The 18,714-nt window shown below is 36.3% G+C and overlaps 2 protein-coding genes and 1 long non-coding RNA gene across 3 annotated transcripts in view; 2 read left to right on the top strand and 1 right to left on the bottom strand.

Annotated features, from left to right (window-relative positions):
* Positions 1–18,714, top strand: part of LOC311295608 (uncharacterized protein) — a gene marked incomplete at its 3' end in the record, with an annotated part of 334,919 nt that overhangs the window by 227,376 nt on the left and 88,829 nt on the right. The gene's annotated exons all lie outside the window — the stretch shown is intronic.
* The window catches only part of LOC311295867 (elastase-1-like), a 304,045-nt gene that overhangs the window by 218,326 nt on the left and 67,005 nt on the right, over positions 1–18,714 (bottom strand). The window lies entirely within an intron of this gene.
* LOC311295874 lies at positions 14,327–16,068 on the top strand. The gene is made up of 3 exons (XR_014628409.1): positions 14,327–14,459; positions 15,183–15,284; positions 15,973–16,068. It is a non-coding gene; the product is annotated as an uncharacterized lncRNA (long non-coding RNA).

Genomic DNA, 18,714 nt, shown 5'->3' with positions numbered 1-18,714 from the left:
CTAGCTCCTGGAGCAAATTGTGAAACTCCTGAAACCCTCCGGAGGGTCTGGTGGACCCGAGTACAGCGACGATGTCCCCTACGCAGCTGTTCTGCTCTCCAGAGCATATACGAGCGGTGACTCTCTCGACTAAAGCTAATGCTCGGTAAACATCTAAAAAAGATGGCCGGCAATGGGTTTTGAAACTTTCGCCTCTTGACGCGCGTAAATTTCGCTTCAAACTTTTGTTTTTACTTGTGTTGAATGAACACAAAGTGGTCACGCGTATAACTAGACGCGGCAGGCGCGAATTTAGACGCATATTCACGTTTGGTGTGAACGCAGCAAGGTGCGTTCACACCGGACGCGAATAGCGCGTCAGGCACGAGTGATTTCAATGTTAAGTCAATGAAAAGACGCGTTACGCGCATAAAAAATTCCTGCGGCGCGAATGAGGCGTAGAGCGCGGCGCGGTATCTCACAATTCTGAGATATAAAGTCCAATTCTAAGGAGGAAAAAACATGGATTTTTTTTTTTTTTACCTCAGAATTGTTTATATCTCACAATTCTGACTTTAAAACACGCAATTGCGACTTTATATCGTGCAATTCTGACTTTATATCTCACAATTGCGACTTTATTTCTCAGAATTGCGACTTTATATCTCGCAATTGCGAATTTATTTCCCAGAATTGCGACTTTATAGCACGCAATTCTGACTTTATATCTCGCAATTGCGACTTTATTTCTCAGAATTGCGACTTTATTTCTCACAATTCTGACTTTATATCTCGCAATTGTGAGAAAAAAAGTTACAATTCTGACTTGATATATCGCAATTGTGAGAAAAAAAGTCAGAATTGTGAGATAAAAAGTCGCAATTATTATTATTTATTTATTATTCATTGGCGGAAACAAGCTTCCATATGCCAGAATCTGCACTGAATTCACTTTATAAATACCAGTCAGCGGAAGATTGTGCGCTCATGTCTCCTCCTCGAAATAACCATATATGGAGCTTACAACACCTCATTTTACTATGCATATCCTCATCTGCATATCATTTGCATATGCTTATTCATTCACGTGATACCATGTTTAACGAGATCTGGATGTGCTGTCACATTAAATTGCTAAAAATCATTTAGTAGCCTATCCTTGCCTTGTTTTTGAATAAATAAATCAAATGGTAGAAAACATTTCAGAGAAAATTTTCCACTGGCCAAATACTATTTTAAATTGATTTATATTTTTAATGGAAACAGATAGACCTTATTGTGTATTATTTGCATGAAAATATTTCTCAGACAATCCGCTATTATCATGGTAAGCAATCCTCACTGTAGTTAAAACATTAAAGCACAGCATGCCACACATTTCAATTTATTAGAATATATATTTTTTAAAGTGTAACTTCTATTGAAATTGGTGCAACATATAAAAGAGGTTTTAGAATGATTCTGTTTAAATAGTAAAAATAAAAATAAAAATACAGAAATGTTTTAATAAGTGCCATAATTAACCAACCAAATGAAAACGTAATGTTTTATTGATTAACATTGTCTGTTGTTCTGCAGGAGTGTTTGGTGCTGATAAAGATGAAGTGAAGACTGTGCCAGTGAAGGAGGGAGATTCTGTCACTCTAAACCTTGATCTTACTGAAGAACAGAAAAATCATAAGTTAGAGTTGTCATTTACAAGTGCAGTAATAGCTACAATCAATATAACAAGTCAGCAGATCTCATATAGTGATAGTGCTGGGAGATTCAGAGACAGACTGCAGCTGAATCCTCAGACTGGATCTCTGATCATCAAGAACATGAGAACCACAGACACTGGACTTTATACACTAGAGATCACTGGAAAACAACAAGTCCTTTAGTGTTACTGTCTATGGTGAGTAGAGAATTCTGTTATTTATTATTAAATATTCTTAAATAATATTAAATATTTTCATTTATAATGCTTCTAAATTATTTATTATATATATACAAATATAGATACAATTCATCGCTATATATTTTATAATATAGAGATTAATTGTGACCCATGCTGGCAAGTCAGAATGAGCACATTTTCAAAAATGAAACGTTTACTACCCATGTAGCAAGCAAAATTATGCAACAAAATATCAGTAATAACAATAACAAATTTTCCATCTCATGTTTACAAGCTTTTTTAAAAAAAATAAGACTTAAGGTCCTTGCACACTGAGTCCGAAATTCTTGTCTGAAATTTTCGCATGTTAAAAAATAAATACGACCTCACGTTGTGTCAATCACATTTATACACTACCTCCTGAAACTTTCATCTGACAAAAATTAAATGAAAAAATTCGGATCGGGTTCGATTTTCTGCTTTTTTCGCATCAGTAGCAAGCATTTTGAGAGGTGTTTTGACAGTTCAGAGCCACCGAATAACGAATAATTAAACGCAAACGCAATTAAAAACAAACACATTTTATGGGTTTATATTAGTTTATATATTTATAATGTAATAATTTCACAGTTAATCTCCAAATTAATACAGTATATCTTAAATACTTGGCATCTTATAATATGGCATCTTTTTTATAAATGAAGGTCAAGATCACTGATACTAATACAGCTACTTGATGTCAAGATAAAAAAAAAAAAAAAAAAACTGAATTATTGCCATCCAACATTACAGTGTAACTGCAGTGAGGGATTTTCTCTGTTTCCTTTGTTCTTTGATTAACTTTACTGACAGAGAGCATTATTGGCTGCTGTCACTTTAAGACCTGCAGCTGCTGATGCGGATCTCACACACACCTCATTCTCTCACAACTTTTTACGTTCATTTAAGCCTTGTTTTAACTCATTTTACCCTTGTGTGGTGTTCATATTTTTGTTATTCGGCCAGTGTTCGTGGGTCTGGTGGACCCGCTGCATTTTTGGGTTTTTTAATTCAACACAATCAAACAATTTGATGTTAAAATACTTAACAGATGTTTACTTCATCCCAATTACAAGCAATATAAACAGTATATATGGTTAATAATTTCTCTTTACCTTTGCTAGATCACATTTAAGAATTGCAACTCTGTGTAGGAACGGCAGGGGTAGAAACACAAAACTCACTTTTGCACTCACACTCTCTCACACTTACACACAATCTCTCTCTCACACACACGCACACACACACACATACACACACACTCACACTCACTCACTTGGATATGTGGTTTACGGGGACTCTCCATAGGCGTAATGCTTTTTATAATGTACAAACTGTATAACCTAACCCTACGATAACACTACCCCTAAACTTACCAATCAAATAAAACTTTTTTTTATTTCAAAAAACACCATTTAGTATGTTTATTTAAGCTGCTTGGTTTATGAGGACACAGATGTATACACATTTGTGTCCTCATAAACCACATACAAGAACACGTGCACACACACACACACACACACACACAATAACAGCAGGCCCTGACAGGAGGAGGACAGAGTAAAGGTACACAGGACCTACAATTTCCACACTTTTATTATCCTGTGTGTAATATAAATGTGTTGGGGGGTGTACAGTGTGTGGTCATTGAAAATGTGTTCTGATATGTTCTTCACAGAAAATGAGCCAAGGCCAATGAGTCTGAAGTAGTCATTAGGTTGAGCAAAATGTTCCATGTCAATTGCAAGATTCGCAGACTGCAGTGCATTTAAGGCATTAGCCACCGACTGAGCACTCTCACTATCATCCATATCCATTACAAATCAAATCACATATATCGACAAAATATATAATTAAAAGCTTGAAAATGTGAAGTTTCTGCCGTGTTTACATTTTGTATTTTAGAAGATGGACGCTTCCATGATACAATAAGGCGCCACCGCCAAGGTGTTTTGATACATCACCACAGGCGTTATTACGACTGGTTAGCAACAAGCTGGTTTTGTTTACATCAGCATGAGTTTGAAAGTCACATTTCATTGGTTAAGACTCATGCCATAGAGAATTCGCTATGAATATTCACAAACTTGTACTGAGGGGAAGCACCAGTGGTCGAGAAGTGAGCAGAGAAAAAGGCAATTTTTCATGAATTATTAAAACAAAGAAACATTTTTGAAAGGCGCACCTCTCTGAAAACATTCAAATAAAGATTATTTCAGATGTTTAATTGCTATCTGGAGCTTTGGGATCACCAGACGAGGGCTTAAAGAAGTTTTTTGTGAAGACCTCAAATTCGACCAAAATTGACATATTTCCCTTGTTTTGGTTGTAGCTCATAATTAGACAATGCACATTCCATCTCATTTTGTAGCACAGGTCACAATTTGTCCATTTCGTATACTCAATGCTTTTTTGTGTGCATATTTTCCAGATCTTCTGCCCATTCCTGTCATTACCAGATACCGACCTTCATCATCATCATCAGGATCATTGCTGTGTTCAGTGATGAATGTGTCAAGGGCGAATCTCTCCTGGTACAAAGGAATCAGTGTATTGTCCAGCATCAGTGTGTGTGATCTCAGCATCAGTCTCTCTCTACATCTGGAGGTGCAAGATCAGGATAAAAACACCTACAGCTGTGTGCTGAACAATCCCATCAGCAACCAGACCACACATCTGGACAACATCACTCAAGTCTGTCACACATGCGCAGGTCCAGAAGGTTCAGGTAAGCAGTGATTTTAGCATTACTGAGCTGGAATGGATCTCTCATTTAGCAGCATAGCTCACTTCTTTACCGTATGCATCAATGCAGAAACTAACTAGCTTTCACAACTGTAACAAACCTGCAAATCAGCACATCTGTCATCCTAACTCTGTTCTTTGCTGGTTCTGTTGATATAAGATATACACCAATTTGTCACAATAATCCGTTCTGAGCTGTTGATGAAACAGATATTGATCGAAATGGAAGGTTTTGTTTCATCGCATAGTTTTTTCCCTCATCCTCAGACAACATCTACTGTTGTGGCTCTGCAGAAGCTGTGATCCGATTGGTCGTCTCTGCTCTGATGGGCGTGGCTGCAGTGGCTGCTGTGGTTGTTCTCATCTATGACATCAGATCCAGAAAAGCTGAACAAGAGAGGAGAAACAAAATAATCAGACCTTAATGAATCTGATATTTCTAAACAAGAATAAACTGTCTCTCTATTTTCTCTTCTTTTCTGAATATTTTTTTGAATGTCTGAAAGTTTCCTTGCAAACATTGAACAGTTTCAGTACACAATGGCGTTTTAGAGATACAGCTGTAAATATGTTTTTTAAAGTTGTAAACAAAACAGATTATTGGAGTATGTTTAAGGAAGTATTATTTCAGTCTTTCTATATCAAAATGTCATGTTTTATTCAATGTTACTTGCTGTTTCTTTGTAATTATTTGTGAAATTTACTAGTGATTTATGTGTAAAATTGTTTCTACACCTTTTTTTTCAGTTTAGGGGAGGGCGGGCCACAACCTAACGCTTTTTGACTTTCTTAGTTTTTGTAAACCTACTTTCAGAGTATTCAGAGTATTTTTTTCCCACATTAATTTCCCACGTCTAATACATTTTTCTTGATTTACCCGGAAAGATTGGAAGTGAAATGTGACAACATGCCCCATAGGTTGGGTACTTTGTAACATGATCATGTAACAGATTAACTTGCTTAAAAACAGCAGAAAAATATATACGACAAACTAAAATATTTTGTCAATAAAATAAAATAATTATGAACTTTTTGACATAAAATAATGGCTTTTTAAATAATAAAAAATAAACAAATTTTCAATTTGACAACAAAACACCAGCACAAAACATAATAATTAATAATTTCTGAACATTCTCCGTTTTTATTCACCTCTTTCTCTCAAAAGAATTCACAAAAGTTTCTATTGTGAATTATATCACTGACATCATAGAATATCATAGTTTCTAATAGGGGAACATTGTAACGCTGTGTTACTACTGGGATTTAATGTCTTCTGCTGGTTGGATCGGCATTAAATAACTATCTCAACTGTTAATAAATAACAGATAAAAGATTAAAATAATATCAGATTGGTCTACTTTTAAATAAACACAAAAAAATTTAAATAAAAAAACTGCTTTGTTAGTATTGTTTTATAAGTGTTGCATTTTTCAAATAAATATTGATTTTTCAAGTCAAGTTGTGTGTATGTGTGTGTGTGTGTTGGTGAATTTAATCCCCATGAAACTATAGGCGAAGAGGAACATTTCTCAGGCTCAGCCTGACCACTCAAATATATTTCTGGAGATATGTTAATAATAATAGGACATTTATTTTAATTCCAAATATTATGATGCTTATAAAGTTAAGAATATAGTAAATGCTTCCATTTTAGTACATGGTACTTACTCAATAGTTATTCCTATACATTTTAGAAGCAGTTTTGACATTTATTTTTTTATTGTTTAGGATATTTTATGCGTCTAGGTTTACGAGAAAAATGCTCCTGTGTTTTCTTACTCAAGCGTCCTCTGTAAGATTCCTCCATCTTGAACTATTTAGTTAAAGGTTAAAGGCACAGTATTAGTAGCTTATTTAAAAAAGCGCATAGCTTGCCTTGATGACGATGCAAATGAGTTTTGGAATCATGGGAGTTGTTGTCTTCACCTCCACAGCCAATGGAAAGGAATCCGACAGACTCGGGCAGAAGTCATATTCATGGATAAGCTAATGTATTAAAGTTTTATTAACATTACTGTGGTATGAAGCAGGGCGGGGCAAAGAGCCTGTGACATTTTATCTTGATGTTTTCATTTGCTTATGTCGCAGTCGGCCGCTGCCCGCTCCCAGCAAACACAGAACGTTGGCACAACGTAGCCAACCTTCTAACAACGTTTTATCAACATGGCCAAAAGGTTGCTATAAATACGTTGTGTGGTGAAGGTTGTTACAGCGTTGTCACAATGTTGACATTAAACCACCGTTCAGGGCCATTGCTTAAGGTTGTGCCTAGGGTGTCTGGACGACCACTGGACTACATAATGTACTCGTCACTTCCCTGAAGCGCGAAAATCAGACTTTTAAATTCCAACCACCTGTTGGGCTCATTGTGTTCTATTCATCATCGAGCGAGGATACGTGAGTATTGCGTTTAGCCTACCTCAACTATCAAACACAACCTAACGTTAGCTTTAATTTCTAATGTGATTAATGTAGCCTCGCTTGCACTGTTTAGTTTGTCATTTGATTTTTCCGCTATCTCATTCGTTTCTTTGCTCCTCTGGATTTGTGGATGTTTCCCCGGTTACCGACCTTTATCGGCCGGCTTTCAACTATACTGTCTGCCCCAGACCCGGTTTTGTTCATTAAATGTTCTGATCTGCATTTGCTTTTTATGTTTTATTTATTATAATTAAAATAAATGTGTATATTCGTTTATTTCGTTTTTCGCAAATGTATTACTTTTGGATGTGCAATTTGATTATCATATGCAGTTTTAATAAAGTTGAATTAACGAAACCTTCTGTCATTTTTACTCTTCAAAGTGTACACTTGCAGGTGTTGATAGCCCCATTAAATAATAATATAGATAAACAATAAACTATAAAAAGTATATAATTATCTAACAAAATGCTAAATGGGGGATATAGCAGCATATAAAAATATTGTCAGAACGTCGTCTCTCAGTGCTGAATGTCGCGCAACAACGTTGCTACAGCCCTGTCGCGTCTTACAATTCTACGTTGTTACAATGTTGCGAGCACGTAGACAGCGACGTTGCCCTAGCAGAAATGCAACGTGCCACAGACGTTGCCACAACGTAAATGTGTTTGCTGGGCGGCTACTTACTCCTTTCGGTTTTTTTTTTTTTTACGATTAAATGTAGGCTGCTTTATAGCCTACACACACACACACACACACACACACACGCACACACACTAAATTAACAACATGTTTATTTACAACAAAATGAACCATCACTGAACGACTATGACACTATTCTCTTCTAGAAACAAATCTTATAGCCTATTATTTTCCTGTTATCCTTGTAAAGCTGCTTTGAAACAATCTATATTGTAAAAAGCGCTATATAAATAAAGGTGACTGAATTGCTTTGAGAAACGAAGCTATTTCGAAACTCCGAATCAATAACCAATGCTTCGCAAAATGATTCAGCCGCGTTTCCACTGTCGGGCCAGGGCCGGGCCGTGCTAGTGCGTGCCAGGGCCAGTCGCGTTTCCACTGTCACTTCCGGGGCTTGATCGGGGCTTACTCGGGGCCAACGGCCAGGATTTCTGGCCCGTCGAATACCTTGGGCCAAAGCGGGCCAGCTCGGGCTAGAGGAGTGGTTACCAACAGAGGAGGAGTTTACCGTTGGTACGGCAGCGCCGGATGATTCTGTCAGCATTTAAGACTTAAAAATAAAATAATTTAAATCGCGTTCATGTTTGAATGCCTTCTGTTTGTGATGCAAAAGACTATGCGCGCTAGCCGTTACCATAGTAAACATAGTAAACGCTTGAAGATACACATAGTAAAAAAAAAAAAACATAGCGAATGCTTGAAGAAATCAGACCAATCTTAAAGGCTATCACAGTCATGTTTTTATTTGATCTGACATAGCCTACGTCTCGTCTCTTTAAACCGGACTATCAAAAAATAAAGTAACTTTTTTTTTCGGGAGCTTCCTCTGTTTCTCTGACTGAAAATATCTGTATGGGAGTCGAGAGAGTGCTAAAGCTCCTCAGGTCGTATGGCATATATTTGTAGAAATTATATTTTTTTCTAAATGTGATGGATTATGTTCTGTAACTAAGTTACCAGATAAAGAAACAGACGCGACTGAAAAAGTAAGTGTGCATGTCCTCTTTCTTTTGTGAAATAGACCTAACGGTAATTTATTTCTGAGTGACTAATGTGCAATTTTTACATAAATTAATTCATTATGATCAATGTATCACTTTTTATTGTAAACCTGTGGTAAAACATCGATGCTTGGGTTTTAAATATTCAAGTAGCTGCTAAACAAACAAACAAAAAAAAGCTAGCAAACGGCCGCTTTTATCGTGTTTGTTTTCAACGCTGTTTCCAGTGATATCTGATTAGTTTTCTGATAAAACTTCCATTTGTTGGTGAAATGATAGGTTAGTGTGACGTTGTCCCAGAGAGGCGTGTTACGGGCGTGTTTTAGTGAAGCGCTGTGGAGCTTCTGGCCCGACAGTGGAAACGCATGCCCGGTGCTATTGGCCCGAGGCTATTAGCCCGGCACGGCCCGTTTAAAGCCCTGGCCCGGCCCTGGCCCGACAGTGTAAAATGTTTTGTTTTTCATGTGTAAATATGTTGCCAGAATGTAAAATTAGTTATTTTATGGATTTAGAAATTATTCATTTTTGTTTGTCCTTTACAAATGAACGCAAAATGAATACTTGTCTTCTAGTACAAATGCACAGTGCTCACATTTAGACCTTTGGACATTCAAGCATTACATATCAGTTTGTGCCTTAAATTGTGATCTCACATAGCAGAATATTTTAATCCAGACACATGTGACGCATAACAAATACATGCATGCAGTTTTGACAGCTTTAATCGCCTTTTTGATTCTTACATGAGTTAATTGACGACAGAACTACGGCTACAGCACGCCGCATTTGCAGTACAACAGTACAACAGCTGTCAGCCGTATGACAGAAAAGATGGTTATACTGACATTTGGCCTGACAACATCTCATCTTACCGAAGATAGCCAACTGAATAAGGACAACGCCCTTTTCTCAGCATCTGACAGAAGTGTCACAAGCTTTCACACACATTTTCTAAAATAACGTTTGTTGTTGACTGCACACTATTCGACTTACTCAAAACGGTCTTGCAACCCACCAGTTGAGAAAGATGACTCTATATTGTGTGCGACTCTATATCGAAGATGACTCTATATCGAAGCGCTCGAAACACCACACGCTGGTGCCGACACCTGCTGGTCAGAACATTTAAATGCAGCGAAAACAATACATGCAAAGAAGCACCTTTTACAAAACATTTGCAAATGTTTTCTTGAAAGAGTAATCTATTAAATGCAGCCTGCTTAAGATCATCTAATGGGTCACCATTATATGAAGTGTTCTTTTGTTTTGTGTGATTTATGGAGGGATTCAGCCCTACAAGAGACAACTAGGCTACTAATCTTTTTCTTATTATACAAATGTATAATTAAAAAGTCAGCACACTTCCAAAACTGAGACTGGTTTGTCCCTTAAACGATGCAATCTTTTGAAAATATTTTTGATTATTAACCACCTTGTGTATTTTCTATGTATGCATTTATTTATTTATTTGTTTTTCTTTTAGGTTTGTGTTGTTTATTCTTTGTTTGCTGCTATTTGGACTTTTTTGATTATATTAAGCTTTGTCTTACTGAGAATTGCTTGGTAATATGTATGTTCTATCAAGCAAGCAAAAAAGTGGGTTCACTTTTGACGTTTATAATTTACTAAATGTATATCGAATTAAAACAATACACTGGGAACCAAGGCAGCTATATAGTAAAAAGGAAATAGGTGGCAGTACGTGCCTATGATCCGGAACCACCACCACCAAAGAAGAAAAACAAGCTGCGTGCATTTTAGTTGCGAATTAGTTTTCTGAAATAAATAATCAGCTAAAATAATCTACTGTTTTCGTTGACGCTTAAACAATGTAATGAAAATCTAGGTTATTATCAGTCAGTATAAATATATATTATAGTAATTTAGGGTGACCATGTTTTAGTTTTCAGAAAAGAGGACGGGGTGTGGTTGATGAGCAGGGGCGTGGTTTGGGGAGGCGTGGTTAATGGGTGGGGGCGTGGTTGGGGGTGAATGCATCAAAAAATACTTGACAAATGCATTCACAACCTTGCAAATATGTTATTGTACTTTAATAAATAAAGTAATACATCCTTTCCATTCAATGTTTGGCCCGCAACAATAGAATACTATTAAAAAAGTTTCGCTTTTAAACACCTTTTACATTACACTATTTCTTTTCATGGCCATAGGTTAAAAATCTACTACTAAAATAACAAATCGACTACACTGTTTCAGTAAAAAAACAATTTCAATCCTCCTGATGTTCTCTTGTAGCCTATACTTTCTTTATGTGGGCTTCAGGGTCGCTAGCACCTTTATTTGACACTACCATAAACAGTAAAAGAAATGGACACAGCGACCCCATTGGATTCAACGGAGACAAGTGAAGTCAATTAGAAGCTCTCACTTCCTGATGGCTGAGCGTACTGCGCAGACTCAAACTGAGCTTGACGACGTAGATGTGACGTGAGCAACCCGTCTGTCTTCTAGTAGCTGTGCCAAGAGAAATCTGAATCATTCCCTTCCGAAACTCGCAGAGACGGAGAGTGTGAGTAGGAGCTGTCCATGAGATAGGAGCAGGAGAAACATTTGCTAAGTTTTCTGATTAATTACTTTGTCATTTTGCCTCCACGTCCCCCCGATTGCCCGCGAGCTTCTCCTCCCGTCCATACGGTAATTCTCTACTGTGCGACAGAGAGTCGCGTGGCTATGATGCAATCGTTAGCCTATTTTTACAAAAACAGCTTATACGGGGCCATAACATAAGATACAAGGTAATGGAGCCTTTTATACATTTTCGTGTTTCTTTAGAAATAAATAATGGACAAATGGAGTCTTTAAACGCCTCAGATGTAAAGTTATTCGCTGTCAAAGTGACGCCAAAATGAATGGGAGTCAATGGGATGCTAACAGCAGGTGATGGTCTGCTAATCAATGGCGGCGCCCGGGGAAGCTTCAGTTTTTTCCGAAACATTGGCCCCCTGGACACTACGTGCCAGCTTTGCAGTTCATGCATTCTGCTTTACACGGATCTCAACCGAAACGAAAACACGAGAATTTTCTCTGTAAATCATCTGTGAATTTACATTTGTTTTTTGTTTTTTACGCTGTTAGCTACTCATCTTATCTCACACTTGACCGTAAACTGAAGCGTCGAGTCACGCTGCTAAAATTCTGTGAACGTAAAGTCCGCCTACTTTGATTTGATTGGTCATTTTAAATATTCTGACATTGACGAGCAGTGACAGATCAATGAGGCTGAGATGAACACACACACACAGGCCTCTGTATTCTGACGTGCTCTCTGCTTGCCGCTGCGGATTGAGGAACGCGCTGATTACAACAAGACGGGGCGAAGCCGAAGCCGGTTTCATATGTTCCGACTGCCATGGGAACTTTGGAATGCGGAAGTAACGCCTGTCGTGGAGCAGCCGATCCAAACACTGATAGTTCCAGCACTGAAACCCATTCATTTTCAGTGTTTCCGAACTACGCTCGCTGGTAAGTTGATGAAATTGCTGTATTTTTTACATTTTGACTGTATTTTTGACATCTCAGTCATCCTCTCATGAATCTATTCAAAGGGCTTTATTGACATAAAAGTTTCAAGAACAATGTGTGTGTGTGTATATATATATGTGTATATACACTACCAGTCAAAAGTTTGGGATCGGCAAGATTGTTTATGTTTTTAAAAGAAGTCTCTTCTGCTCACCAAAGTTGCATTTATTTGATTTCACAATATTACTGTTTTTGTATAAAAAAATATAAAAAAAAGTACTATTGTTAAATATTATTATAATGTAAATCAGCTGTTGTCTATGTGAATAGCCATTAAAGTGTAATTTATTCCTGTGATCAAAGCTGAATTTTCAGCATCATTACTCCAGTCTTCAGTCACATGATCCTTCAGAAATCATTCTAATATGATGATTTGATGATCAATAAACATTTCTCATTATTATTAATGTTGAGAAAAGTTATTAACATTTTTTATTTCAGGATTATTGATAAATAGAAAGTTCAAAAGAACAGCATTTATCTGAAATGGAAAGCTTTTGTAACATTAAAATGTATTAATGCTGTGTTTCTGTTACTCCCCAGAAAATAAATGATATTGTATGCAAGTCATTTAAGTGTCAACGTAACAATCAATGTAGGCTACATTATGCGTCAATATTTACCGATAATTGCTGCAAATATAGCTGCTGCTGTCTGCCCCGCTTAAATCATTGGCAACGCGGATTTGTTTGGAACTATGTAGAGATACATGAACAGGGCCGTTTCAAGATATTTGGGGGCCCTAGGCAAAAGAGTGAAGTGAGGTCCCAAGTCCTCCCTCAGGAAAAAATGTTAAATTCAGATGGGATTTCTTGTATTCTGGTGCATTTTAAGAGTCATGAATTATCAATTGGCTCAGACAGAAATTTAAGCAAAGCACCTAATAAATAAAAAAACATAAAAAAAAAACATTTGGTGAATAGCCATATGTTTATTGTTATTCTCATAGCATATCATGAAAGTGAAGTGTGGAGGATTCGATATTTACTTTACAGGAAAAGAACTTCACTTCACATAATGCCACAGACAGTAGGGTAGACTGGGTACAGTTGAGACACTTTTTGCGTTTTGATTTTTTCACACAAAAATAGATACTGAAAAGAAGTGAATTTCCACATGACATGCCACATGACATTTCATTAGCTTATCGACTAAGATATTATCAATCAATAATACCCAGAAGTAGTTTATATTTTCCACAATTAGCTCATGAAAATAAGGTGCTTTTTGTCTCAACCTTGTCTCAACTGTACCCATATGTGGTACAGTTGAGACAGTGCATGGTCAACCCTGTATCACATGAAATACGTTCTGAGGAAACTATTTTGCAAATCGCAATTACGTTACATGCCAACATATAAGCAGTGCTATTACGTTGGTCCTTAACCTAATATAAGCAGTGCTATTACGTTGGCCCTTAACCTAATATAGCCAATCTATTGCAGTGCTATTACGTTTGTCCTGAACATAATACATCCAAAGCAGGTTTCTTTTCACACGTAGCAGCTAATGCTGTTCATTTTGTTTTAATTATTTACTCCCTTTTTTCTCATTGGGCTACAAAATATTATCTATGCCAGGGCGAGTCAAATGGCAGCACCCAGATAATTTTTATCTGGCCCTCCAACTGGGTTTTGATGTTTAAAACCCCTCGCAATCTGATATCAAAGTCCCCGCAAAGGTTTAGCGCGTTCAGCGGTGAGTTTAACAACGCACGTGATCATTCAGCGGTGAGTTTAACAACGCACGTGATCTCACGGCAGTTCGTGATATGGTCACGTAATTTAATCTATTGATTCGTGCCACGGACACGTTTATTTCGTTATTTTCGTAATACCAGCACGTTTTTTAAACTAATGTATTTTCAATGGGAAGCGTCTTTCGTGATAATAACAGCACGATTCTTTCTGCCTGGCTGTCGGCTGCAGCAGAGAAGCTGTTTAATCAACATTTATTCACGAGATCTTATGTATTTTTATGTATTTTTTTTAATGTTATTATTTCGGTCTTATTGCCAGGGAAGCTGGTTTGCTTTGCTGTTTATTGATTTTCTAAAATTATATTTTATCAGTAGGAAATCGCGCTGAAGAAGTCTCGTTCCGAACACATCGCGATATTTGGCATCAGTTCACGTGTGTCAGATGTTGGTAAGTAAATACCTAAATACGCTATCCTAATGTGTGATATCATGTCTTTTCTGTTTGTCGATGTTAATCTGCCATTATATCTGCCATCTCCACGGAGACTTTGCGTTTCATTGCTTTCTAATTCAAAACAGGGTGAACACTGCCTGTCACGTGACGTGCTAGGCCTAGATATTCATATCAGATTAAAAATAGTACAATTAGTTCCAAAGTTGTATTTGTAGTAGAAGCACAGTAAAAACAACACTTACCATGCTTTTACCGCAGTAACATTAGTTTTACTGTGATAAGTGTAGTAAAAAGACAGTAATCACAAAACTTACCATGCTTTTACCACACTGTTTGTAGTTTTAATGTGGTACTTATTGTAAATGCACAGTAACCACAACACTTACCATGCTTTTACCACAGTAACCATAGTTTTACTGTGATAGGTGTGGTAAAAGGACAGTAACCACAAAACTTACCATGCTTTAAACCTCAGTAACCTTAGTTTTACTGTGATTGGTTTAGTAAGGACAGTAATCACAAAACTTGCCATGCTTTTACCTCAGTATTGATAGTTTTAAAGTGATATTTGTTGTAAATGCATATTAACCACAACACTTGCCATGCTTGTAAGGCTTTATAATGTAACATCCAATATTTGTAAGGTAAATCAGTACTTTTCCCTTTAAATAATCCTATATATTATACATAATGATATTTTCTTTTCTCTTTTTTCAGCTGAAAAGACCAAAAGGGCCTTTCGGACTCAGTCATTCCATTATTGTTTGAGGAGAAGTAAACGGAGAAGACGGACAGCTGCAAAGGCAAATATTCGCAATGGTATGTATGTGTTGGTTTTAACCCTAAATCAAACATTTTATCAAGCATTTGTTGTTTCTTAAAACTTTTCTCACAAAACCCATAGCCCAATCAGTACAAACATAGTCTGAAAGTCTTAATAATTCACAAGATTTAACAAGTTGTCAAATTCGTACGATACTCGTACATATTTGTATACTCGTACACAATCCTGCAGCTTTTACTCCTAGTGCTGTCATTGGCTACTGCCTCAATTCCTGTACATATTTATCGCGATATTTGTAAATCAGTTGCGCCACTTCTTGGAAAGTTGTCGGATGTCACACACACTGTCAGAAAGTTTATATTAATTGCAAATTGGTCTCCGTCTGTTTATGTTCCAGTGATACATGATGTCTCTCCACACCTCATAACCTACCTCTGTTTGCAAGAGTGGAAAAGCTTATCTGACTTGTCACATGACATCAGATACTCGATTATTTATATATAACTGTCCCGTTTGCATGTAAATCATTTTCATGATTATTGCTTGCTATTAAAGACATACTTTTATTCATAGAAATGCCCACATATCAGTGAACTTATTACATAAAAATGCTTTTAACATTTAATTATGCAACACTCTTTACAGAAAACATACATATCCTACAGTTATAAACTGACTATTTGCAAGTAATGTATTAAAATGACCTTCCTTTCTGTTTTGCAGGATTACTTAGTCCTTTTTTTTTAAAGCTCTACCAATATCAAACTCAACAGCTCTTTTAAGAGCCAACCATTACAAGAGCTACTAGTGAGTTGCAGCGAATCTTGCCGTGATCAGCCCTTCCCAGGTGAAGTTTCTAGAATATTGCAATCAGTATTTACTCATCAAATGTTCTCTCCTGAATCATATGGTAAATTAACTTATTTATAACTGTCTTAATTTGTGTTTCAAGAACAATAGTAATTGCACATAGAGTAAGTCGAGACTATCTTGTTTTACAGCAGAGAAGGAAGACCAGTCCTTATATCAACGCAAGCTAATCGAATAAGTCCTTTGTTTCGGGTGAGGAAGGAACATCTGATGCCCAAAGAAGGCAGAAAAGTGCGCGAGTCCATTGGTATGTCTTGTATTGAAACAATGCTGTAATATGTAGTACATAATTTGATGTTGACAATTTTACATTGTACAGGTTATCACTTGGTTTTTGACCAAGTGAAGCTCTTGAAACAATTGACAGAAGATTATGTTGTCTGGAAAGAAAACAAGCATCACTGGCAAAGGCTCAAAAGAGACCATGCCTTTCTTAAAAATCTTTTAAAATATGTTGCTGTTGATATGGGTAAAACTGTTTTTGTTCAGTACTTAGCTTATTTTGTGCTGCAATATTTTATATATATATATATATATATATATATATATATATATATATGTGTGTATATATTTATATATTTATATATGTATATATATATATATATATATATATATATATATATATATATATATATATATGTGTGTGTATGTATATATGTGTATATATATATATATATATATATATAATACTTCAATGTGTATATTATATAACGTACTGACTGCTGCTTTGTAAATTTATGTAAGGAACAGGCAACTCTGGCCCTTTGCATTCTACTTTTTGAGGTTAGTTAAGAGTTAACCTCCAACCCTAATCGAGCACATCTGAAAATTTTAACCAAAGTCTTCAGGTTTACTTCTAGACAATAGGCAGGAGGGTTTGTGGTCGGAGCTAAATGTGCAGGACAGTGGACGCTGAGGGCCAGAGTAAACCATCACTGCTTTAAATAACGCAGAACATAACATAACTTTATTTGAATGTTTTCTGTCTTTTGTTTTACTTTCAGACCAGGACTGGAGAACGCCTGACAATGGGATGTTGAGACTTCTTCCTCTGGTTGAGAAAAAGCTACTCCACATCAGTGATCACATCTTCTGTTCTTCTGTTCTTCAACTGAACAAACTGTTTAGACGAGGATGAAGAACACTAACACGATAGAGACGTACAGGGAAGAGCAAGAAACCAGTTTAGCTGTGATAATGAATCATTATTTTCCAACACAATATCAAATCTGTTTTCTGTATCATATGTGACTGAATATGATTATCTGGCACTCGTTTTGTGGCTTCAGCAGCTGTGAATGGATTCAAATGATGTTAACGTGTTTTTGAAGACACATTTTTATTTATCTTGAATCTCATTTGTCTTTATGCTACTTTATCAACTTTATGCTTTGTTCTCCAATAAAGTGTTGTTTAATAAAGTATGATGACTATTGTGTATTGAAAGTGGTGTTTGGTACAGTAAATAGAAATTTTCTTTTGAGAAATTTTAATTTCTTATTTCTTTAAAAATAACTACATATAATTAAAAACTTATAAATAACTAAATATAATTAATTACCATGATTCTTTTACTTGGGACATAAAAATTTAGATCTGGTTAATGATATTTGGGACAACAATGCAACAAAAGTTGCACATACTTGCATGTATGCCAGTTTCCAGTGAAATAAAAGGAAGCTATGTGAATAACAAGAGGCTACAGTGGGCTATCTTGCTATAAATACTTAAAGCTTAATTGAAGATGATCCATGTTGATCATTCTAGCACATCTACAACTGCTTTTTGAATGAAAGCATATATCACTGATGTCAGGCATATAAGCAGCAATCGGGGTGAAAAGGAAATGTTGGCACTGTTTTTTTGTTGTTTTACTGAATGGTGCATTATCCTTGTGTAATAGTAATAGTATGTGTAGATCTGTGTAGATTATACTGTCCTTCCACCCCCAGGGCCCAGCAACGGCCCCGAGAAGAGCAAACAAATGCACATTTCAAATGGCTGTAACTCAAAGTCTGATTAGTGTATCAAAGAGAAAATCGGCTGGACAACTGCTTATACTATGTTTAATAAATAATGTTGGCCACAGTTTTCAGACATATATGGAAAGCTGGCATAAAGGTTATTTTTAAAGTGCTCACAGTAAAATATCAAATTTCAGCCTGTCCCTCATATATGTCATAAAGGTTTGCACAATGAACAAATTTAGATATCCAGTTGTCCATTAAATATATTATTTATTTAACATTTATTGTTTTATTACTAAACGTTTTAAACTACATTACCCACATATCTCTGTCATTCTATCAGTGGAGCAGGAAGCATTGTTCTGTAGTTCATTGAAATGTGCAGACATGCTTAGGGTTAGGGTTAGGATCTCGGTAAAGGAGTAATTTCTCACAACATAGAGACACTTTATAGTTAGCTTAATGTATAACTAACGTAATAATAACACCAAAACATACTTTGTAACATGAAGCGCCGTTTTATATGGGTTAAACGATTGTCCAATCACAGCGAGTTCTGCGATAAAGTCACAGCCAATAACAACCCAGCTGAACAGATGCGTCACACTTACATGCCCTGGTTTATGGT

The sequence above is a fragment of the Rutilus rutilus genome (genome assembly GCF_951802725.1).
Source record: "Rutilus rutilus genome assembly, chromosome: 8".
Taxonomy (NCBI): Eukaryota; Metazoa; Chordata; class Actinopteri; order Cypriniformes; family Leuciscidae; genus Rutilus; species Rutilus rutilus.
The sequence above is the reverse complement of the archived record's forward strand: the minus strand, read 5'-3'. Positions and strand labels throughout refer to the sequence as shown.